The sequence below is a fragment of the Haemorhous mexicanus genome, chromosome 1 (assembly GCF_027477595.1).
Source record: "Haemorhous mexicanus isolate bHaeMex1 chromosome 1, bHaeMex1.pri, whole genome shotgun sequence".
NCBI lineage: Eukaryota > Metazoa > Chordata > Aves > Passeriformes > Fringillidae > Haemorhous > Haemorhous mexicanus.
This window is the reverse complement of record NC_082341.1, coordinates 137,066,614-137,088,515: the sequence shown is the minus strand read 5'-3', so window position 1 is coordinate 137,088,515 and position 21,902 is coordinate 137,066,614. Positions and strand designations below refer to the sequence as shown.

The 21,902-nt window shown below is 41.3% G+C and overlaps 1 protein-coding gene and 1 long non-coding RNA gene across 4 annotated transcripts in view; one reads left to right on the top strand and one right to left on the bottom strand.

The window, feature by feature from the left end:
• Nucleotides 1–518: 518 nt before the first annotated feature.
• On the bottom strand, nucleotides 519–9,324 carry LOC132336836 (uncharacterized). Its single transcript, XR_009488971.1, has 3 exons — nucleotides 9,216–9,324; nucleotides 8,057–8,140; nucleotides 519–6,147 (listed from the first exon to the last, which is right to left on the bottom strand). It is a non-coding gene; the product is annotated as an uncharacterized LOC132336836 (long non-coding RNA).
• RNF19A (ring finger protein 19A, RBR E3 ubiquitin protein ligase) overlaps nucleotides 9,057–21,902 on the top strand; it is a 56,536-nt gene continuing 43,690 nt past the window's right edge. For 2 of the 3 annotated variants that reach the window (XM_059864709.1, XM_059864725.1), the window contains exons 1-2: nucleotides 9,057–9,217; nucleotides 12,139–12,293. The gene's annotated coding sequence lies outside the window, so the exon portion shown is untranslated. Of the gene's footprint in view, nucleotides 9,218–9,965; nucleotides 10,091–12,138; nucleotides 12,294–21,902 lie in introns of all 3 variants that reach the window. The other variant, XM_059864717.1, reaches the window with a different exon arrangement.

Here is a 21,902-nt window from a genome sequence, read left to right as displayed (position 1 = left end):
ACCTGCCTAAAATATTTACACTAACCTATGTCTTCAGAATATAAACTGTTTAAGGATCTCCAGTCTTCAAAACACTGTGGTACATCCTTCATGTCCTAATTGCAGGTGGTCAGGCTCCAAGGTTTGTCTTACCATGGTAAGTTAAAAAACTTTTAAAAATTAGTCTTCACACGTAACAGATGATATGAATCCAGTTTGTGAGGGTTTTTTTTTTTCCTTTTTTTTTTGGTCTGGAAAACTTAAATAAGGAGCATCCCTCAAAACCTTTGATAACTACATGAAACTCACCTTTGGGATGGGGAGGTGTTTCACTCCTGTCAACTGCAACCTAGAAAAATCTGAATGGTGACACTAGTTTCTAAATTCTAGCAGCACATAGAAAGAAATTGCAAATGGCAAAGCAATCTAATCAGAGCAATTGGAAATTTGCAAGGAGTGAAAAGACTGTAAATGTCGAATCCTAAAAAAAGGAAAATTAAAAAAAATATAGAAAACAAACAGGAGATGGCAAAGAATCCAAAGATCTCATCAAAATAAATTTATTGTCATTTTGTCTTCCCCTTAGGCAGTGATACCGTTTTCATGTAACCAAGCAATACAGCTGTCACAATGCAGGTGTGGAATCAGAAGGAGTGTCATGAGATTGCTGCTGTCAAGCTGTAATTCAGCACCCTGAAAAGGATTTCCACTGATGTCACTGGAGTATCTCTCATCATGACTGAAGTGATTACCCCACTGAGCCCTGTGTCAAGTGGCAGGCAATACCAGAGGCTTCAGAGGAACCACTCTCCTATGAAGACTGAATGCATGTGTGGAGGTGCACGGTCTTCCCTGGTCAGAGCTTAGTAGAGTGCATCATTTGCCTGTTGCCTTCTTCAGCTCTGTACTTATATGGATTTCTTATTGATCATAAACTTATCCAACCTTTTGGATATATCAGCTAAGTACCTGGGTCTAATAATGAATTCCAGTCACCAATAACTTCTGCCCCTATATTTCATGGCCCAGACCTGACAGATAAGTAAGTGGTGAACTGGGATGACCTAAAGCCTAAAACACAGCCTGGGCATTGCAGAAAGAATTCCACATAAGCAAAGAGATCTGTGTTGCCTGTTACTGTTGGAGGGAACAATTTTGCACAAAATCTCATAACCTCAGTATTCCCTAGGGAAGTGAAGGGGGAAAAAAAAATCAAGCAGCAGTGGAAAGAGTAGGATCACAAGATCTTGACTAGTTCAGTGTCAGCACTAATGCTGCAACAACACAGAGCACTTCACATGGAAGTGATGGTGAGCTGTTGTTCTTCACCAAGCTCCATGCTTGCACAGACAGCTGAACCCAAGCAGAACTGGCCCAAATGTATCGACACCCCCTGCATTATAGATAAACCTCCCAGCAACATCAGAGAGACTGCCCACTGAGCATCATGGCTGCCCTTCTGTTGCTTCAAGCAGAAAACTGGACTATCTCAGTGGTTAAACTTCATCAAAACTTGAAACCAAACAAAAACAAAAACAACAAAAAAATTAAACAAGTTTCAGTGCCAAATGTCAATTCTAACCCTTTAGGGATAAATGTGGGGCAGAAACACCTTCCATAAAGTGATGAATAGCACTGCAGTCTCCAGGGAGGACTCACTTCTGCAGGTTTTGTAGTAGAGTGCATCTGCAGTAAGTGTAGGATTAGGAATGGTATCTGAAGGAGAAAGTGATCTCCCAAAAGGCAGGTGAAACCCTAACCCTTCCTTCTAATCATCCAGACTTTGTGACTCATTACCCTTGGGTGAGAGGAAATCTCTGTCTGTATATCTTGGCCACAATTGAGAGCAGGGGGCACAGAGAGTGTAGTATAAGGTGTCATGTGTTTAGTTGATCTAATGCAAAAATAGAAAGGAATCAAAGGAAAAAAAACCTGTGAAGACAAGCCAAGGGGAAAAAAAAAGGGAAAAAAGGAAGCAACACCAACACACAAGCACCTTCTGTAGAACTCGAGGCAGATGCAGTCCTCAGAGAAGCCAAATCCTCTGATTCCTGACTTGATTACTTTGGGGCAGTAAGCAAATTCTAGAATAAAAATAAAAAGGCTAGTTCTGGTTCCAGAAATTAACAAGTATGGCCTTAAACATATGTTATATATATTTTAAATAAATTCTGTTTACTTTTTGAGGAGAGGCACAGCTGGCACACCATCCAAAAGCTGTAGCACTCCACTTGCAGCACAGCAGAGGTGAAGCCAGATGGAGTACCAGCTCCTGGGGACCTTGTTGGACAGCAGGGAGAAGAAAACACATCTCAGCATTTCCCTCACTTTGACATCAATGCAAATGCACATAAAGACCCCCATGGAAGACCTTGAGGGGAAGCCATGTAAGGAGCAGCTGAGGTCACTTGTTCTGTTCAGGCTGGAGAAGAGGACACTGAGGGGAGACCTCATTGCAGATTCAACTTCCTTGTGAGGGGAAGAGGAGGGGCAGACACTGATCTTTTCTCTGTTGTCCCGGCGACAAGACTCAAGGGAATGGCCTGAAGCTGTGTCAGGGGAGGTTTAGGTTGGATAATATAAAAAGTTTCTTCACCCAGAGGGTGGTTAGGCACTGGAGCAGGCTCCCCAGGGAAGTGGTCACAGCATCAGCCTGACACGTTCAAGAAGTGTTCGGACAACACTCTTGGGCACATGGTGTGACCCTTCTTTGGATGCTTCAGGTACTTCTCGTGCATGAGGAAAGGACATTTGAGACCAGCAGTTCTCTCCCAGTCACATTGCATCATGGTCAATCTAGGCATGTCCTGGTATGCTGCCCCATGAACCAAAAACAATATTTAGATCTCTCTGTCAAAGATTTAATTATGTACCATTCCTGGGTAAACTCACAGCACTGCAGTCACTGTCCTCTCTGTGTGATGCAAAAGAGGCTTGAAGTCTTGAAAACTGTTGGAGAGAGCATTGGAATTGGGTGCTCCTGACCACAGGAAATTGTTGTTATTAACTTGTGTCTGGAGTCAGCTTCATGCAAGAAAGCAAGAGTTTCACACTTCTGGAAGGCCTGGTTCTGGCTAGCCTGAGGAAACAGAGACAACAGAGGAGACTTCTGGGCAAGAGGTAAAGGCCAGAATTGCTGCTTTATGAGGGTCATGCTGAGAGCAGTCACAGCAAACAGCAAACTTGCCAGTGATGTTGGCAGGAAGGCATGGTGACGATGCTCATGACGAAATGACCATCCGAGTGCATAGAGGAGAGCAGTGTAGCTGTAGCTGTTGTACTTGTAGGATTCACCTGCCAATGCTGAGGAGAACCAGGATGCATCAGAGTCCTCCTCTCATGTCCTCTGCCCTTGGCAGTGGCTGGGGCTGCAGAATGTGTTACCATAAGTGGGAACTGCCAGACAATCTGGCAGAGCTGTGTTTGCAGCTCCCCACCTAAAGCAAGTGACTCTATGGCTCACCTGCCCTGGTGGGGCCAGCAGGGATGACACACTGAAAAGCTCTCTGCACAGAGGTCCCGTGTCCTATTGCTGCTCACTGTTGGCTCTCACAGCTATTGTATGAGAAAATGTGTTCCATAAGCAGAGGCTAAAGGTAACCACTCTTCACCTCCTCTGTTCTTTTCATCCACCAATCTAACTGCACACAGCAATGCTCCTGGACAGAGCTCTGCTTCTGTGAGCACTCCCTATCCAGCTGAGAAGGACACCTTGCTCACTGTCTTTGTCCAATGTGTGCTTATGCCGGACATGTAACATCTGGCATGACCACATGTGACAGCATGTGACAATGGGTTGGTTGTGTCTTGTCATGCCTGCCCAGAATCCCTTCCTTCTGCTGTCCAGGCTAGCAGCTGGTGCCCTGGCTGCAAACACATGCTGTCTTCAGGTCCACTGACCTCCTGGCCATGGACTTGAGGTAGGTCAGCAGACACTAGAAGGTGCTCTTGAGGAGAAGCACTCTGCTTCTGCACATCCCACAGACAGTTGACCGAGGCCCCTCATTGTCACAAAGATGGTTTACATTTTTAAAAGCCTGTGGTACTTAACTGTGACATGAGGACATGCAGAGAGAGAGAAGGCCACAAAATCCTGCTGCAACACATTTGGAGATCCCATACCACCAACAGCAGAGCGTGGCCACAGTGTGCACTGAAGTAGAGCCCCCGTGGGCATCGAGCCCCTCTCTCACCAGCCTCCCCAGTCCCAGTTTATTTGTGAGAGAACCTGTAGATACACTGCAGATGAGCCACCCCATGAATAATTAGGCAGTAACGGGGCAGGACTTTGGGGTACAGTCAGTGTGTCACCATGAAAATATGGAGGAGCTGTTTGTGACACAAAGGACAGCTAAATCTGAGCAGATACTTGCCCTTCCTATCTGGGAAGGTCAAGTGAAAATGCTCCCTGGCTCTGACAAAGATATATATGCTGCTTGAAGGACCCATTTGAGACCAATTTTAGAAAAAGTATAGGTCTTCCCTGAGCAGGGTTATTTCCACCACTACTTTCATCTCTTCACATCTCTTCATGACGAAAAAGTTATTTAAAAAACCCTAAAGCACTTTTACCTTTATGCAACATTTCCCCCCCATCCCACTGTTCTCACACTTAAACTAGCAAAAACATTCTTGCTCAAGGCTTCCAGTAACAATTTCACCTTTGGGCAGAGAATAAGCACATAAATTCTGAACCCAGAAAAACAGAAATTTCAGGCTGTTCTGACTAAAAGAGGAGGAAAGCTCAGGAGACGAGAATGGAAACAATGTTGTGCAACAGAAATTAGTCTGCTGCTTCTTGCAGTATAACTCTTACTTGAATTTCATTTATTTTTCTAACAAATTGAAGTTCCTTGAGGATACTGACAGTAACAGACAACTGGCCTTTATAAATGGCTAACTCCAAGAAAATACACAGTTATCACTTTTGCATCCTGCAACTCCTTACCTCCAGAGCTTTAATACTACATCTAGGAGTAGAATTTTAGGTATTTGAGAAAATTTAAACTTATATAGAAGTCTTTTGCAGACTTCTGGAGCCTTGTAAGTTGAGTGACATCTTATATGGGTTTAGGAACACTTTTTGGGTTCAGGCACTCAGATTTCTCAACCTATTTTTATTCACTGTCATAGTGGCTGGAAATAACTTAATAAATTTTATTTATTTAAACAGATTTTCTTTCTTGCAGCAGGCATGTTCTAGGGACTGCAGTTCTATATATTACCAGTTTTCTACTTTTTCTTTATTGACTACCACAGAAACTGATTAGATCAGATGATATAATTCTAAGATATCTGAGATGTTTGAAATGGCTATGGAAGCCTTCATCTTTAATGTTTTATGACATGCCAAAAAATTTGGAAAGTTCTCAGCTTGCACATTATTTACTGGTATCTTGCCACTTTGTAACTTGGATCAGTGAGATTGCATCTATATTAGATAGCTCTATTTGGCACTAATGCATTATCCTAGCCTTGTCATCATGGTACACAGGTATTATTGTCTTTTTTTTTTTAATCTACTGCACTCAGTACCATTTATGACAATCAGTGCATGGCAAATAATCTTTCACAATGGGCAAACAGAAATCTGATGGTATTCAACACTTATTCCTGTTCTCTGCATTTTCTCTCTTAGCTGCAATTATACATAACATTTATCAATTGTATAGTGGTATTTATAAATATTTTCTCTTTTTACATGCCTGATTTCTGTTTTGCTATCCATGTGTATTGCAGATATTTTAATTCATCGAAGGCTTTTATCCTCTCTTCTCCAGTTGCAAGTCAGAATGCATTTCCATACAACATTTTTTCCAGAGGCAAAACTGATCTGGACAGTTCTCTTCCTTCCCTATGCCACTTGTTCCTGCTGCCACATCAATCTTCTGCAATGCTTTTTGTGCAAATGCAGCCATCTGTGGGGCAATACTGTAAGACAGATCAGTAAAATCAGGGGTGCTAAAAATAAAGTCTCCAGGAAAAAAAAAAATTGGCGAGACAGCTGAACTGGAAAACATAGGAGAGTGGTGAATCTTCCAACAGAGGGTGTTCTTCAGAACAAGATGAAAGAAAGATCAAGGACACAAATGTGCATGTCAAAAGGGGAAGAGTTGAGGACAGGTTTTTCCCAAAAATGATGGGCTGGAGACCAGATGATGACAGAGCCTGCAGGAAACATGAAATTACCTAATAAAAAACAGAGTTTGACTTTGCCAATTTTATGTTGAAGATGATGGTTGAATATTCAGATAAAATATTTCAAAGGGAGACTCAGTTGTGGGATCAGAGACATGAAAACATTTACACATCATATTTGATACTCTTCCAATATGACTTTAAAGAAAAGACCACCAACACATGAAATTCTGGTCCAAGGTACCGATTTTACACTACCATATGAGACAACAGTGTTTCATATGTAAATATTGAAATTACACTGAGGCCAGCAGTCCAGATAAGCAGAGATTATGGCAAGGACATAAAAAATTGAGATGAGGTTGTCTATCTCATACCCATTTCTCCATTCCTTACAACCAAGAAGAAAAGCACTTTCCTTCCTCAGCCCTCTCTGCTCACCTTTCTTCACGTTGGTATGATTTTTACCCTTCCATGCTTGACAGCATGTTGAGTGTGCTTATGCCTCCTTAGAACACACCAAATGCTTTGCTGAAGGGCAGTATTTTTGTATTGTGATATAAGACTTTGTACTTTTCTGCCAGCAACTGAATTAAATACCCACAAAGGTTAAATCCTAGATGTTCTTCAGAAAGTGTTTTGGAAAGACAGGCTAGTTAACATTCTTAAACCTTGTATGCCTCACCAAATGCAGTGCCCATAAAGTATTTCCTCTCTGCTCAAGAGTTTGAGCAGCCCCTATTTTTCCTTAATACCTCTTTGTCATCCTGTTCTATAATAATAAACTAGCAAGCAAGCAAACAAATGTATCTTCCTTACATTCCAAAATAAACAACTGCCAGTTTTGGTGTACAGCTTGTGTGCAGAAAAGAGTTTCTTTCTTCCCTATGCTTAGTGTATTTCATTAATTGACTATTTTGAACACTTCTGATGAAAAGAACCTACTTGGCTGCAAGCTCTCAGCAGGGGGGCTGGCTGGAGGTTTGCTTTGTCCCTCATCAGCTTCAAGGAGAAACCATCTCACCATCACAGTGACTGCTCAATGTCCCAGTGCAGAATTTTAAAACAGGATTCTTTTCCCCTCCTATTCTCCAGCACTACCCAAGATATTTCAGAACATTTGTGCTGATTTGCTGAATCCCTCTGGACATTTAGAAAGTAATATATTACTGAACTGCTTTGCTGGCTGGTTTTTGTTTTATTACCAGCTGCACATTTGAGCTGGTAAAATGGTTTGCTGTTGCTCTTCCAAAATTTGTTCACCAACCTACCATCCTATTCTATCTGCTAATCTTTTTGTTTGTCTCTTCATTTTCTTTCCCTCACACATCTCCATTCTTGTCTTTTTCTCATTTTATGAGCTAATTCCCTTTCTCTAATTCCCTTTTTCTGTATCAAATTCCATATATAACAAAGTGTCCAGGATTTTACTCTGCAAATTGTTGTACGTTATAAACTTCTGTATATCTTATCCAGCTGAACACAATGGCACCACTTACACACCCTAAGTGACATGTACATATTTGCAGTACTGGAGCCTGAGCAACTCACCTAGCCACTGGCTTTTACAAGCCAAGAAGGAACTACCGTGGTTTGTACACAACATGCCAAAATTCCAGTATAATCTCATTGGTGTTACCCTTATTTTCCACTTCCCCTCCCTGTTTGTTGTAACTGCCTATTCTGTCATTTCAGATTAAGTATCTCACCATGGAATCACTTGTATTTACTCTTAATTTGATGTACTGGAAGTAGTCCTATTGACTTAAACAAAACTATGCACATAGGTAAGTATACGTGCAAGACTTTAACTGATGGTACATTGCAAATCCCACAGGAAAAGCATGGTACATTTTATTCATTTTACTATCTTTGTGAGTGTTAAATGCAGGCTGGGTGGTTAATAACTTTTTCCAGAGTAAATTTTCGGGTTTCATACCAGCTTAATGGAAGAACCACTAGTCATAAGCACAGGATCAGCTCCAGTTCCACAGAATTCTGAGACGACAGTGTGCATGATTAACTAGGAAAAAAAAAGCACACGATTTAAATCCAATGTAATAATAATGTAGGCAGAGAATTCTGAAACATGCCCGAGGAGATTGGGAATTGGGCCAGGAGTGGAGGTCAGGAGCAACAAGCCGGCTGCGGGAGAAGGCGGCAGCTACGATAGGATTGCAGAGGGAAGGAATCCCGTGGAAGACCGCATGAAGGTCGGTAGCAAAAGGAGACGGAGGACCCGACCTCAGGGACGGGTGAGCGATACAGGTCGGCGGGAGGCAGCCCAGGGCTGCGGCTGCTGGACGCCGGTGCCCAAGAAGCCCGGGGCTGACCGCAGCTAAAGGCAGAACAGGGCCAAGCCACCAAGGAAGAGATGGGGGCTTGTGAGCAAATTCTGAGGCGGCTTCTGTTTCAAATGGCAAGGGGCGGGGGGGGGAGCGAAAAGAAGATAAATCTCTATCTTGCAGCACGGAAACAGGGCTTTGTCACTTTGGCAAGTGAATCAGCGTTCAGCAGCACGACCTATTGAAACGCCCCAATAATTCATTCTTCGCCTCGCGCTTTTCCATTTCCACGGGTACGAAGCCCGCGGAACTGTACGTGCATGTAACGTTGTACCTTGTGCTGCTACTGCGGCTGGCAGCGCTGCGGCGTCCCCCGCCACGGGGGCAGAGACACTGCACCCACCCCGCCGGCTGCGAGCATCCTCCGCACCGCGCCGGGGGCGGCAGCGAGCGGGGACCGCGGCAAGTGCCCCCGGCCCCACCGAGGGGTCCGCAGCGCTCCCGCCCGCCGGGGCCGCCCTGCCGGGGGCGGGCGAGGGGCGGCACCGCCGTGCGCGTTGAGCTCAGCGCGTCGCGGAAACCGACGGCCCGGGCGCCGCCTCCCTGCCGGGCAGCCCCGGCCCCGGCCCCGGCCCCGGCCCCGCGTCGCCCCGCCCCGCCCCGGCCAGGCGGTGCCGCCCCCTCCGTTCCTCACTCGCACTCACACACACACACACATAGACACACACACGGGCACACACAAACGGAGGCGCTTCCTGCGCGGCGCCGGGCTCGGGCGGGCGGAGCAGCGCCGCTTCCTTCCCGCCGACTCACAGGTACCGGGGGTGGGTCCGCGGCTGGCGGGGGGCGCCGAGGGGCCCGGCGGTGGCGGCGTCCCCCGGCTCGGGCCTCCGCCGGCGGCCGCCGCCCTGAGCGGAGCGTGGCGGCGGGTGAGGGGTGGAGCGGAACCTCCGAGCCGGAGCCGCCTCTGGGCGGGAGCCCGAGCCCGGGGGGGAGAGGGCCCGAGAGCGTCCTGGGGGCCGCGGCGAAGTCGGCGGCGTCCCCCGCTGCTGCTCGCATTGCTGGAGGGTGAAGTCATCGTGCCCATTGTCTCCCCCCGGGCGGAGCGAGCGGCCCGTGGCGGAGGAGGGGGGCACGGCCGGCCCCCGGGGCTCGGGGAGCCCCGGGTGGGTCCCGCTCGGCCCCGACGCGGTGTGCGGGGAGGAGCTGCCGCCCTCCGACAGCCTGGGTGGGCCGCGGGGCCCCTCGGCCGGCGCCGCGCTCCCTCCGCCTGGCAGCGGCATCGGGCCGGGGGCCTGGGAACTCCGGCACTTGAACTTGCGGGGCACCGGGAGACCTGGCACGGGGAGAGGAACGCGAGCAGCTCCCCGGCCTCCAACTCGCCGGGGGCAGCGTTCGCACCTCCCCCCGGAGAGCTTCTAGTTGATCTCTCTGTGGTGTGCTGCCCACCCCGGATCCGGTGGGTCGGAGGAGTTTGCAGGGATAGTGCATCTCGGCTGAGAAGGCAGTGGGGGACAAGCAGTGGGAATAGCCCGCGTCCTGCCCAGTGTTTTCCTTGCACAGGTCCTTCTGCAAAGCTGGGAGTTTTCCACCTAGCAGTTTGCTAGGCACACACAGCAGCTACTGCAGGCGCACGTTCGAAAGACAGGGAGGAATTGGTAACAAACTGTGTGAAAGCCAGCGTGCATGTAAGTGAGCTGAAGAGGTGATGGCTGGCAAAGGGAAGGCGTCCTTCTGCCTTTCTCGTTCTGCTCCAGTACTGCCTCTTGACAGAAAGAAATGGGGCTTTGCTGGAGGGGCAGTGGTGGAATGGAGTTGTGGGGATATACCAAAGAGACAGTAGTAGAATGCTGTTAGTGCTGAGCAGAGAAATCAAAATTTGAAGCCTTCATGCCCTTGTGGTTGCTTATTGGATATATGTCTGTGTTTTTCCATGAGGTGCACAACAAATCTTGTTTCTGTTAAAATACTGTAGTTGGCATTGGTACTGATTAGAGCTTTATCTCAACTCTCATCAAGGATAGCATCATTTTATTAAGCACGGTTCGGGGAAACACATCTTGCAGGGTTTAATTCTGGAGACAAAACTAAATATAAATTAATTTTGAAATTAATTTTTCCCCTCAGTGTTTTTTTACTAACTAACCTTTTTGTTAGTCAAAGAACCATATTTCACTGTCTGATTAAGTGTTTCTTATTAAATTCGTTGGAAAAGAAACTTTCTGGTTTAATATCCACATCAGACTGAAGTAAAATGCTGAATTGCCCAGCTAACAGAATTCACTTGAATAATTAGAAAGGATGGCTGTGTAACATTACTTAACAGTTTACAAAATCTGGTACTTACTTAACTGTAAACATTTAAATGCTTGTACTTCAAGCTTTCAGAAAGCTGAGAAAGCACTTTTTTATTTTTAATTGCATGTGAACTCAGCCTGTTTGTCCAGAAAATAAAAGGTTCGCTTTTGCACAATGATAATAATGCTAATCTTAAAAACGAGCTCAGTAAAAGGCTTACATATGTATAATTCTTCTCTGTGCATATTTCTTGAAGTATGCCAGTTTCAACTGCATTTTATACAATTCAGCATTTATAAAATTGCTGAATTCAAGCTGTTATCAGCTATTTTTGATTTTGTGGACGTAAGATCAGAATTTCTAAAAGAAGGAGTTGAAATGTTTAAGTGTGTTTTTCTTCACTCCCCTTCAACTTGAATCTGTCAGACAAATGACACATTCCTTATGCAGAGCAGTCATCAGATTTTGATTAATTGTACTAGCTAAGGCTCAGGAGGGAAGAAGATGCTTGACAGATGTATTTGTTTACCTTCGTAGTGTGTACAAATTCTGGTCTCTCCATTAGTAAATGAATCATTAAAACTCCCTTAGCTATGAGATTCCCAGTTAACATTAATAAATGCATTAGGAAAACTTGGTTTATGTAAGTATTATCAACCTGTGAAAGAACACAAGCCCTTGAATTCTTTAGGTAGTTAGGTAGAGTCTTTTGTCATGGAAAATATATGTTATATGGGTTTTTTTCCCCCCATATTCTTAATTAACAACATTTAGCTACTGTTCCCCTATGAGAAATAGGGGAGCTACTATGAGAAAAACTCCAGACTGAATTTGTTTGGTGAGTAGGTGATTCTTCCTAACTAGTACAGTAGATAGGGTTTTCTCCCCTGTTTACTGGGCCTGTTTGATCCATGCTTATTCTTACTGAATTATTCCTTACAAAGATCCAACACAAACACAACCCCCCTTCCTTCCAGGATGACAGTGTAGGATGCCTAAATCTTTTCATAGGTCTTATGAATCCTGGTTTGGAAGCACTAAGAAAGATCTTTGAGCTCTGAAGTACAACTATAGTGCTCTAGACCACTGTCCTCTGATGGCCTTTAGCCAAGCTGGTGCTCTTCGTTTTGGGGTCAGTTTACTCTGGCCCATGGACAGACATCCATATTAGCTTTGTGATTTGTTTTCTGAATTGTACCTAAACATCATGTACTGGCCTAGCAGAATAAATTTTAATACCTGAATTAAATGAACTGATGGATACATGTTTTGGGTTCTACTCTTAGTGTGATTTCTGTTTGTAGCTGAGGTGTGAGTCAGTCCAGTTCTTTCTGAGGGTCGGTGAAAGCTCTCTGAATGATTAATAAAAGTGTTAATTTTAACACTGGCTTATCCATAAAGAAATTAATTTCAGATTTTTGTCTTGCGTTTGTCTTAGCTCTGTTTCCATTGTGCCTTCTGTGTCAGCTGATGGAAGATGTGTAGCTGAATGAATTGGTGTACCTAATACAGCTTCAAGACACTGGGACTGGTGTTGGATCTTACTGCTAAAAGCATGTGAATTGCACCTGGAGGTAGACTTCCACCAAGAAGGTAAAAAGTTACATTCAGTCTTAGAGAACTGATTGTTTTTATTGGTGTTGCATTATGGTACATTAAAATGTACTATTTTTTCCCCCAGTAGGATGAATATGGAAGAGGCTCTTAAAACAGTATCAGTGCCTCTTGAAACAGTTGTTTGGGACTTTTTTAATGTTCCTATTTTTCACAAGAGGAGACTTCCTTTTATTTATGAGTCTCTGAAGTGGAAGTTTTATTCTTGTTTTATTTTAATTTTAGTTAATTTCAAGTAGTTTGTATTTTAAATCATCAATGAAATATTCTTTAAGGAAAAACATATATTTTTGTGTATTGCATATAGATTACACTTGAGATACTGCTGTGCTCTATTTTAACCCAGAAAGAAACTTTCACGTAGAAATACACTATTCCCCCTTAAGTATTCACTTGAGGGATTACTTCAGCAGATTTCTTCAGGCACTTTAAAAAAATTATTTTATTTCTTGGTGCATTGTAATAATAAATAGGTGTTTAGTCTGTTGCTGATATTTATGTATTGACAGATTTCTTCCAAACTTGTTCACCTCATTATTGCAGATCTTTTTGTAAGTTTATTTTTTAGTTGATGGAAAGAGACTTTGTGGAAGAGATTTCACTCGTTTGAGTCATAAGGTGCCTTAGTCTTTTCTTCAGTGATCTTGATTGTTTCATGTACATTTCTGGCAGTTCTCAAGCACTTAACAACTGTGTTTTGCCTTGGTTTTGGTTGCTGGTCCTTCTCTGGCATGGGTTGCTTGTTTTTTCTGGTTTTTTTTTCCTCTTAATGCAAGTACTGACTCAAGGATCCAAACCAAAGCAATGGATATCTAGAAAGAGCTGTAAATGTTGTGTGGGACTAGAATATTACAGGGCTCTACAAGAAGTTTTCTTCCTGTTGTGAGCATGTCTTATGCCAGCTTTAGAATGGTCTTTGAGTTCTTCAAAGTAGAATTTGTAGAAGGAAGAAAAGCCCCACAGGTGAGCTGTGAGATGTCATTTGTGATACGACCCTTAGGTCTTCCACCAATACGGAAAGTGAGAAGGGGTTTGTGTGTCTGTTTTGCTTTACCTTCATTGGTGTTGTAGCAAACTTCAAAAAAATAAGAATTAACCATACCTCAGGGCTTATCCATCGAACAAGGAAAAGCAGGAGTACTTTCATTTTAGATTACTTTTTTTGTAATGGAAAGGTTACTGTAGACTTTTCCACTTTTGAACTGTGGATTGAAGTCAGTCACCTGCTGGGCAGCTGGTAGCCTCCTGTTGGATGTGTAGCCAAACACAAAATGGGAATAGTTGTTGCGGTTTTTTGGGTGTTTTTTGAAGAGCGAGTTTCCAAAGATTCACTTTGCATCTAGACATACTGCACCAGTCTGGAAAGCTGATATCAGAGTTATTTTAACCTAAAGCAACTTAGCAAAATGACCTAGTGAAATGAGCTTAAAGTTTCATATATACAGGTGTTTCCTCAGGCATTAAAACTTCCTCTCTTTAGAGGCCAGCATATCCCCTAATGATGTCTTCAGCAAGACATTTAAAGGGCACCTTGCAGAAATAAATGTTTGTACCAATTGAGTTTGGTATAGTCACTTGTTTTTGCTTCCTAAATAGAGCACAACTCTGTTAATGCAAGTATCCTGTTATTGTTCAGCACAAACTGTCATTGTGGGACTATGTCAGTTCTGTTCTGCTTCCATTTATAGTTGAGACAAATTACTGTTAAACAAACATTTTTCCATAGGTCCTTTAGTTGCTCCCATAAGGCAGATTAGAGCTTACTCTAAATTGGAGCGCCTAGCTGTCCCCTTCTGTTGTTCCATTTAGTGGATGAAGAACTGCTTCAGCAAAAGGACTAACTCTGGGGAAATTGTATGCAGTAAGAATTGTGTTTTGTTCTCATTGTGTTTCACTGATACTGCATATCCTTAATAAATAAAATTACCACTTTTAAGTTTCTTGGCTAATGATCAGATTTTTCACATAAAAGCAAACTCTGTGAGCCACATCAAGTAATCAAGTTTCATTTTTATCCTAAAATGCTTAATATATCAGACCGTTCCGGCTGTAGTGTTTAGTGCATTGTGTATGACTTCTGGTGAGACAAATTTACCTTGTGCATATTTTCGAAAAATGTTTTTTAGGGAGTGCTAAGTGGTCTTGCACCTTGGGGATCTTCTGAACAGTGGAGGTTCAGGTGGGACTGAGGGTTTTGGTTGAGGCATGGGGCTTTGGCAGTGCTGCCTGCTAGTGTTCTGGATTTGATGGCAGCACTGCACTAGTGCTGCTGTGCCTTGTTTTTATTTTTAAGTATTTATACAAAATAACCTTGTTAACTGCTCTTAGACAAGAGTCTTTCTTAGCACCATAACAGTTGCATTCCAGAGGAAAAGAGTATTGGTGTTGCTGTGCCTAAATGCGTCATTCATCTGTTTCCTTTGCTAGAAGTACATGGTGCTCAGGACTTGCTGTATATTTCTGTGAAACTGGACAAGGGGAGGGATGTTTTGGCAGATCTTCTGCAGTATTGCCATTCAGAGCTCAGTCTCAGGAAGAAACATTTATACTTTTTTTAGGAAATAGAAGGCTTTTATTTTGTGTAAATTAGATAGTTGAGGAGTGCTTTAGGCTTTTTATGACCTGCACATTGGGGCCATATGCCAAGCCCTATTCAGTGTTGCAGCTCTTCCTCGTATCAAGATCTAGTAGGACTTTCCCAGTAAATGTTTTATTGAGTATTAATTAATATCTGTACAGGAACTGTATATAGTAAGTGACAATGCTGACAGAGAGTGGTTGTTGCAACATACTGTTTGGCTTTTCTCCTTCATATCAAAATTCATTATGTAGGGAACTTCCAGGTGTCCCTCAGACTTCTGATAGTGGAAGAACATTTGGATGGGAATAAATAGTGATTGTGGTGACATCATTCTACTGGCAAAGTTGAAGCTTGATAAGAAACACTTCCTTCTGGTTGGCCATTAGGAACTGTCTTACTCTGAGTCTGCCTTTCATGTTTCCATGATAAGCAATGTAATACACTGATCAATGCAAAGAAATGTGTCTGGAAGGTAGAGCATGTTCAAGGTTATTTATTTTTAGATTGTGTGGAAGAATAACTTTAATCAAAGTGTTCTCCACTCTATGAGGTGCTCTGATTTTGTGTTCTGCTATATATTACATCAAATATAAACAAAATAAAGCATTTAAAATTACCTTTTTTTTTCCTGAGTTGAAGACCTTGCTTCAGTTTACTGAGACAAGCAGCTGCCTTTTCACTTTCATTTTACCTGTGAAGCTGTATCTGATACTTACTTTTTGTTTGACTTTGTTTTTTTCAAAAGAAGTTAAGCTTTCCTTTATATGATACTGCTAAAAACATCTTGGGAGACCAGGAGCCCTTTTACTCAGGGTCAGAGATGGAGGTATCAAGCTTCTAGCTCCTTTTTAAGTGAAGGGAATGGTATTGCTTATAGTCTGTGAAGCCAGGCTGTTGCTTTACTGAAGTGTAAGATTTTACAGTCAATGTAAGATTTATCTGTGGGACAACATAGAGGGGAAACCTAAAAAGCTGTTATGCATGCTGCTCTTCATTGCACAGCACCATGGTTTTAAGCCATCTGCTTTTTGATTGAGAGTTTTTAGTACCTAATGACCAGAAGTATTTTCCTCCTAAAGTTCTTATGTGACTAGTTTGGTTTTTTTTTAATCTCCTCTCTTTCTTCATCTTTCTATTCTTATTTGCTATTGCACTTTCTTCCCTTTATGTGCCAGTATGCTTTGTTTGGACTTTGTGGTGGTTGTACACAGCTGAAGAAAACTCGACTTCGCCTTCTGTGACCTGACACCAGGCAGAAATTCAGCCAGGGCAAGAATAGAAGAGAGCATGTAAACTCAGCACAGGAGTCCTGAATCTTTCCATTATTAACAATTAAAGATGATTCCAAGATAAATTAGGTAATGGATTAACTAACTAATGAAAAGAGAACAAGGATAAACAAAGAGAAATATCCTGCTTTGCAAGAATTTAGATTATTAGGATTACATGCTGTCTGCATGTCTGGTAAAGGAAGAACAAACTTCCCTGTTTTCAGTGTTTAATTTAGTTAGTAGATAAGGTATATGATGTGCCAGATTAATTCAACAGAAAAGAAAAGTTTAAGCTTAGCGGGAGATGTTTTTACTGGGGAATGGGTTGAGAAATAGAAGCATCCTGTTCAGTCCTGCCCAGCAATGCTGCAGCTTTTTATTTAAAACAGTAAGCAGTGAAAACGGTTTCTTCCTACCTCCTACACCCTGTCCTAATCAGCATAATATCTTGGCTGGATCTAGACCAAGAACTGTTGATTGAGTAAAACATGAAGACAGTGACATGGTTTTGTTTTCATTGTTCCTTTTTTCTGTTTTGTTTCTGAGGTGTGAAATATTGCTGGGGATTTTTTTAGGGCTATACAGTCATATCCTTTTTCTTGTCTCAAAATTCATGCAATATTACCTTTCTGTTTTAAGGGTAACAAACAATTTGGAAGTAACAGTTGCATCCTAAATTATCTTTCACAAGCTGTGGGGATCTTTGCACTGTATGCTTTTTAAAGCCGCTTTATGTAAAATTGCATATGCACAATTAATATAAAATTTGTGGGATGGATTCTTTTAAACTATCTGTAAGTTTTCTTTTGTCTCTGGCGGATAAAAATAAAAAAAGAATTGATAATAAAGAATATTTTATATTGTTGGTATTTCTTATGAAATGGTGAAAATGCACCTCTAAGCACGCAGACGAATAGTTTTATCGTGCTAAAAATCATTCAGTGAGAGAATAAATTAGAATCCTGAAAGGAAGGAGCTTCCAATTGGCAGTACAGTGAACAGAAATGCAACACTTCAGGGGAAGCCTTGGGTAGATTGATGCTTTTATCTGTAAAAATGCAGTGTGGGTAGTGAAACTCTCTGTAAAATACAATCCTTTTGAAGTTAGAGCTGTTCACCTTTAAAGTTCATCTGTGAAATAGGGTGCTTTGTACAGTGTTACTGTAGATTAGTACCTGGATATAGGTGATTTTGAAGTATTAGGTGATGAAGTCTTGTTTTGGTGATCTGATTTTCCTTCAAAAAAGGGGGTTTATTAGATTTAACTTTGTTATCACAAGTGTCACGTCATAAAAACACTTGACTGGAGTATGGCTTTGAGTATGTTTTACTGAAGTCAGTACCTACATGGAGTAACTTTAACTTACCTAATGTTCATGCATTTTGTAGGTGAAGAATGGCTCAGGAATTCATTGTACATAGAATGCAAGACTTCTGTCTATTGTAAAGACAGGAAAAATAGCTTTAGGATACTGGTAGTTTAACTGTTTCTCAGAAACCATGATAATGAGTGCACTGGAAATACTAGAAAGAGCAAGGTATGCCTTCTGCAGCAATTACATGACTGGTTTGGCCAGGCTTTGAAATGTGAAGGATTGCACACATAGATGAAAAGTGTTTCTGCCACTGCATGCAATTAATTGTAATTTTAAGGGGTTTCAGGTGAAAGTCTCAAATGTTAAAAAAGGCCAGAATTAAAGGTGAAGAAGCAACCATAGCTGGATTGTCATTTGTACCTACCTTTATTAAGTTACTGTTCTTAATTATACAGCCGTGTTTTTTTGGTTTTTTTTTTTTTTCCCTAGAGAAGCATTATTCAGAATACATTTGCAGTCACTACTGGGGCATCCATCTACTTTGGTCTTAAATAAACCTAGTCTTTAGGGCAGTTATTTCCATTGAATAAGAGATATAATGCAAAAAAAGATTTTTATCTTGTCTGAAATAGACATCTGAATCTTGGCTGTGTTTGGTGGGGGTAGGGGTGTGTGTACACTATTGATACTGCAGGTATCTTTGATCATATTTACTGTGTAACATACCCAAGAACTTAGTTTCATTTAGGCTATCTCAGGTCAGGCATCTGAGGTGGTAAATAAATTAATCCTTAATCACGTTCTAATATTGCATCTGTTAACAGGGATAATAACCATGCTACTTCAGTGGAATGAGTATGGTTTTGACTATTTCAGCAATATGAATCTAATATGTTGGTGCTCTGCAATGACTTAGGGAAAATCAATTTCTGCTTTCAATGTAGCATTATACAGTAGTTATTTATTTGTCTATTTATTTCTTTTTATGGGGGGCACAATGAGTAAGAATAAACAAAATCCTGACCAGTGACCTGATAACTGTGTACTAGGCTAAGATAGTACTGGGGGGAAGGGATAAAAGCCATGCAGTTGTACTGTTGTAATGTACTTCAGCAATCATTTCCAAATGCAACTTCATCAAGTAAAGAGAATTATTTCTAATGTAGTTTATGTGTTGTTTTCTATCCATTAAAAATAATAATTAATATCAGGAGGTTGGGAAGCTACTCACTAGGCAGACCGCTGCTGTTGGAGCTAGTAGTATTTAATACAATACTGTGTCATGCTTTACAGGGATTGACCCAAGACAGTATGATCCAGGTGCTTGTGTAGAGTGTTTTATCTCTGTCTTTGGACTGTAGAGGATGGGCAATAGAGGAAGGCTTGCCTTGAAAGTACAAGCTGCTTTTGCTGCCTTTTTTTTGTCACTGGCAATGTAACTTTTACTTTCTGCATCATTAATAATGTTTTATGCAAATCCTGTTCATATTTAGCCAGTTAAGATTTTTGTTAGGCTTGTGATACCTTAGCTAATCTAAAATAATATCCTTTCCAGTACCTAACATGATGTCTTTACTTTTTCTCTCCTGTGATTTGGAGAAGATTTCCCTCTCTGTTTCCTGTTCAACTACTCTGTAGAATCTTCCTTGCCTTTATTGGCTTGTTTTCCTCTAGTGTTTGTGATCAGCCAGTCCATTCTGTCTCTCATATGTAGTTTCTTATTACTTGTGCTGAAGTTCACAGATTACTTCCCCAAACAACAGCTGTTGGTTTCCTCGCTCTGCAGTCCCCCTTTTTTTTTTCTTATATTATTCTCTTTAGCATGCTCTGATGGAGTTGCTATTCAACCATGCAGTTTCAGTGCAGGTTTCTGCCTTTCTGGCAGCCACCACTTTGACTATCGTTAAAATTGCAACTCCCGTTAGGTTGAAATCCCACCTTCTCCACATTTGGTTGAAGTTTCTTCTACATTGGTGCCACTTAGTAGTTGGATATTGGAAAGGAAAAGTCAGCTTCCTACCTCTGTTTTCTGGTACTTTGATCGAGGCATATTGTTCACCTGGAAGTGAAAGGAAGATTCTATTCAGTTCCAGGCTGGACCAAGTTTAGTAGAAATATTAGCAGACAAAATACATGCTCTTTACTGAAGACTGGGTATCTTTTTCTCTTATTCCCAAAAACTTGCAAGCATGGTTATATTCACATTGCTGAAAGTGTGATAAAATGTACATCCAAGTTACACAGGCAGAAATTCAAATTCCAGCTTCAAAGTGTGCTAGTGTTGAACATTTTCAGAGAAAATACTGCAAGTTTTTGATTTATTTTCTCTTCTAGGATAATTTTCTTCATCAGATTGTTGCAGTTTTTTGAGCTGTGGTGTTTCTTTTGTTATTGTCTTAAATAATTTGGTTGAATTAAGAGTTCTAAAGAAGATTCTAGTGTATAACTTTCAGCCCAGTTTGCTTGAGAAGTTTCTAAGCAGGTTGGAAAATGGGATGTTAAAGTGGGAAGTGTCAGGCAGTCATAACAATAACTAGCCTTTCTTTTAACAAGAAGATACTTCTTTTGAAGTAAATTACTTGCTAAAATCTAAAAATGAGGCGAGTCACAGTGCGTTTAACTACTACTTTATTTTCTGTTTCCAGTAGCATGGTTTTATTTTTCCAATTGGGCTTAATCTGACTATGTGCTTGCATTCTCCTCCCCCATAACATCTGCTGTTTAGCCATGAGGTGCTGTATCCATCCTTGCTTTACAAGCCTGCTGCTGCTTTTTGTAGGACTGCTGTACTCTGTTGGGTGCTGCTGGTATCCAGCACCTCTAGAGTGAGTTCTGGTAAATGATTGCCTTCTGGGAGTTAGTGTATAAGCTAGTTTGGCAACCTGGCTGCTAGCAGAAAGGCATTGTTTATTTAGCAAATAGCCACAGTGATTTAAAATGTTAATACTCGTTACCACCTTTTATTTATTAATGACTTTCTCTTGGAATTTACTAACCTACAGCTGTTCATGTAATGCAATAAGTGTCCCTGCTCCTATTCAGATCCAAAGATTTAGCTTAAACCTCTGTTACAGGCAGTTTAACCCAAATGCCTGACCTCACGCTGAAGAGTGAAAGGTGGTCTTGTTCTGAATTTGTGCTTCAGGGTGGGTTAACCTGCAACAAGGGATAGCATGGGCCATTGCTTGTAGTAATTTAACCCTCTGAAGCTAATTCAGTGGGGGCTGCTTCTGTAGGATCTGAAAATATGTAGTGAAGCTTACTGAGCATAAAGTTCCTCTATACCAGAGCCTCTTGCTCTCTACATTGGAAAAGTTGTATTCTCTTTAGTATTTAAATATTTTAATATTTTAAAATGCATCCATATCTACCTACATTCATGTCGTCCTGCCGTGTTTCTGTCCACCCTGAGTTGCTTTGTGCATTGTTGGAAGTAATTATGTTAAAATACAGAAAACTTGCAAGCTGCCTAATTGCACATTAATATAATTTTGTAAATGTTTTTTTTCCTGCTGAAATACATTTCTTAAAGCTATATTTAACTTAATTAGTCTTAAACAAGTCCAGATGTTACTGTAACTTCAGTGATAACTGATTTATAAAACAAGAAGTATATTTGAATTGAAACTGAGGGCACATTGAAAAAAAGTGATGTAGTATCTCATGGAATTATGCAACCTAGCTTAAAGGGGCATTTTGAGTTGTTAGTTTGTTTGTTTGAACTATCATGTCCCTAGGTATTTTACTACATTATTTTGGTGATGCTGAAGATTTTCTTCATATATTTACAGTTTGAACTGACATTAGTGTTTTCTTGTCACTGTGATCATTTTATTTTTTGCTTAGGGCCAGAACATGCATTGCTTGCCAGTACTGTTAAATAATACCCTGTGGTTGCTTTCTTTTAATAAAGTAGCAAGATAAATATTAAATTTTATGTTCTAGCAGATAACATAAGGAAATGCTTGAAAGATCTCCTGGGCTGACACAGTGTTTTTCAGAAGTTTAAATAGCTTTTCATTGAAATTTTACACCTGCTTCCTCTAATGTATTTGTGTAACGTTTTTCTTTGGAACTGTAGGAGGAAATAAATGGTTTCAAGTAAACAGTGAAGCTCCTGACTTCAAAGTACTTCTTTCAAAAGTGAAACAACTTTCCTTTCTTAAATAAATAAAAATCAAACATACCTTCCCATCTTACATTTTTTATTTGTATGTATAAATCTGAAGGGATTTTCATCTTGAGTCTTTCATTGCAAAAGAATTTTTACTCAGGTCAGACACCTCAGATTAGATTATATTAGGGACATGGTTTAGTGGTGCACTTAGTAGTGTTAGGTTAACACTAGGACTCAATGGTTTTGGGTGTCTTTTCCAACATAACTGATTCTGTGAATTTGTGCTGGAAAAGGTTTACTGGG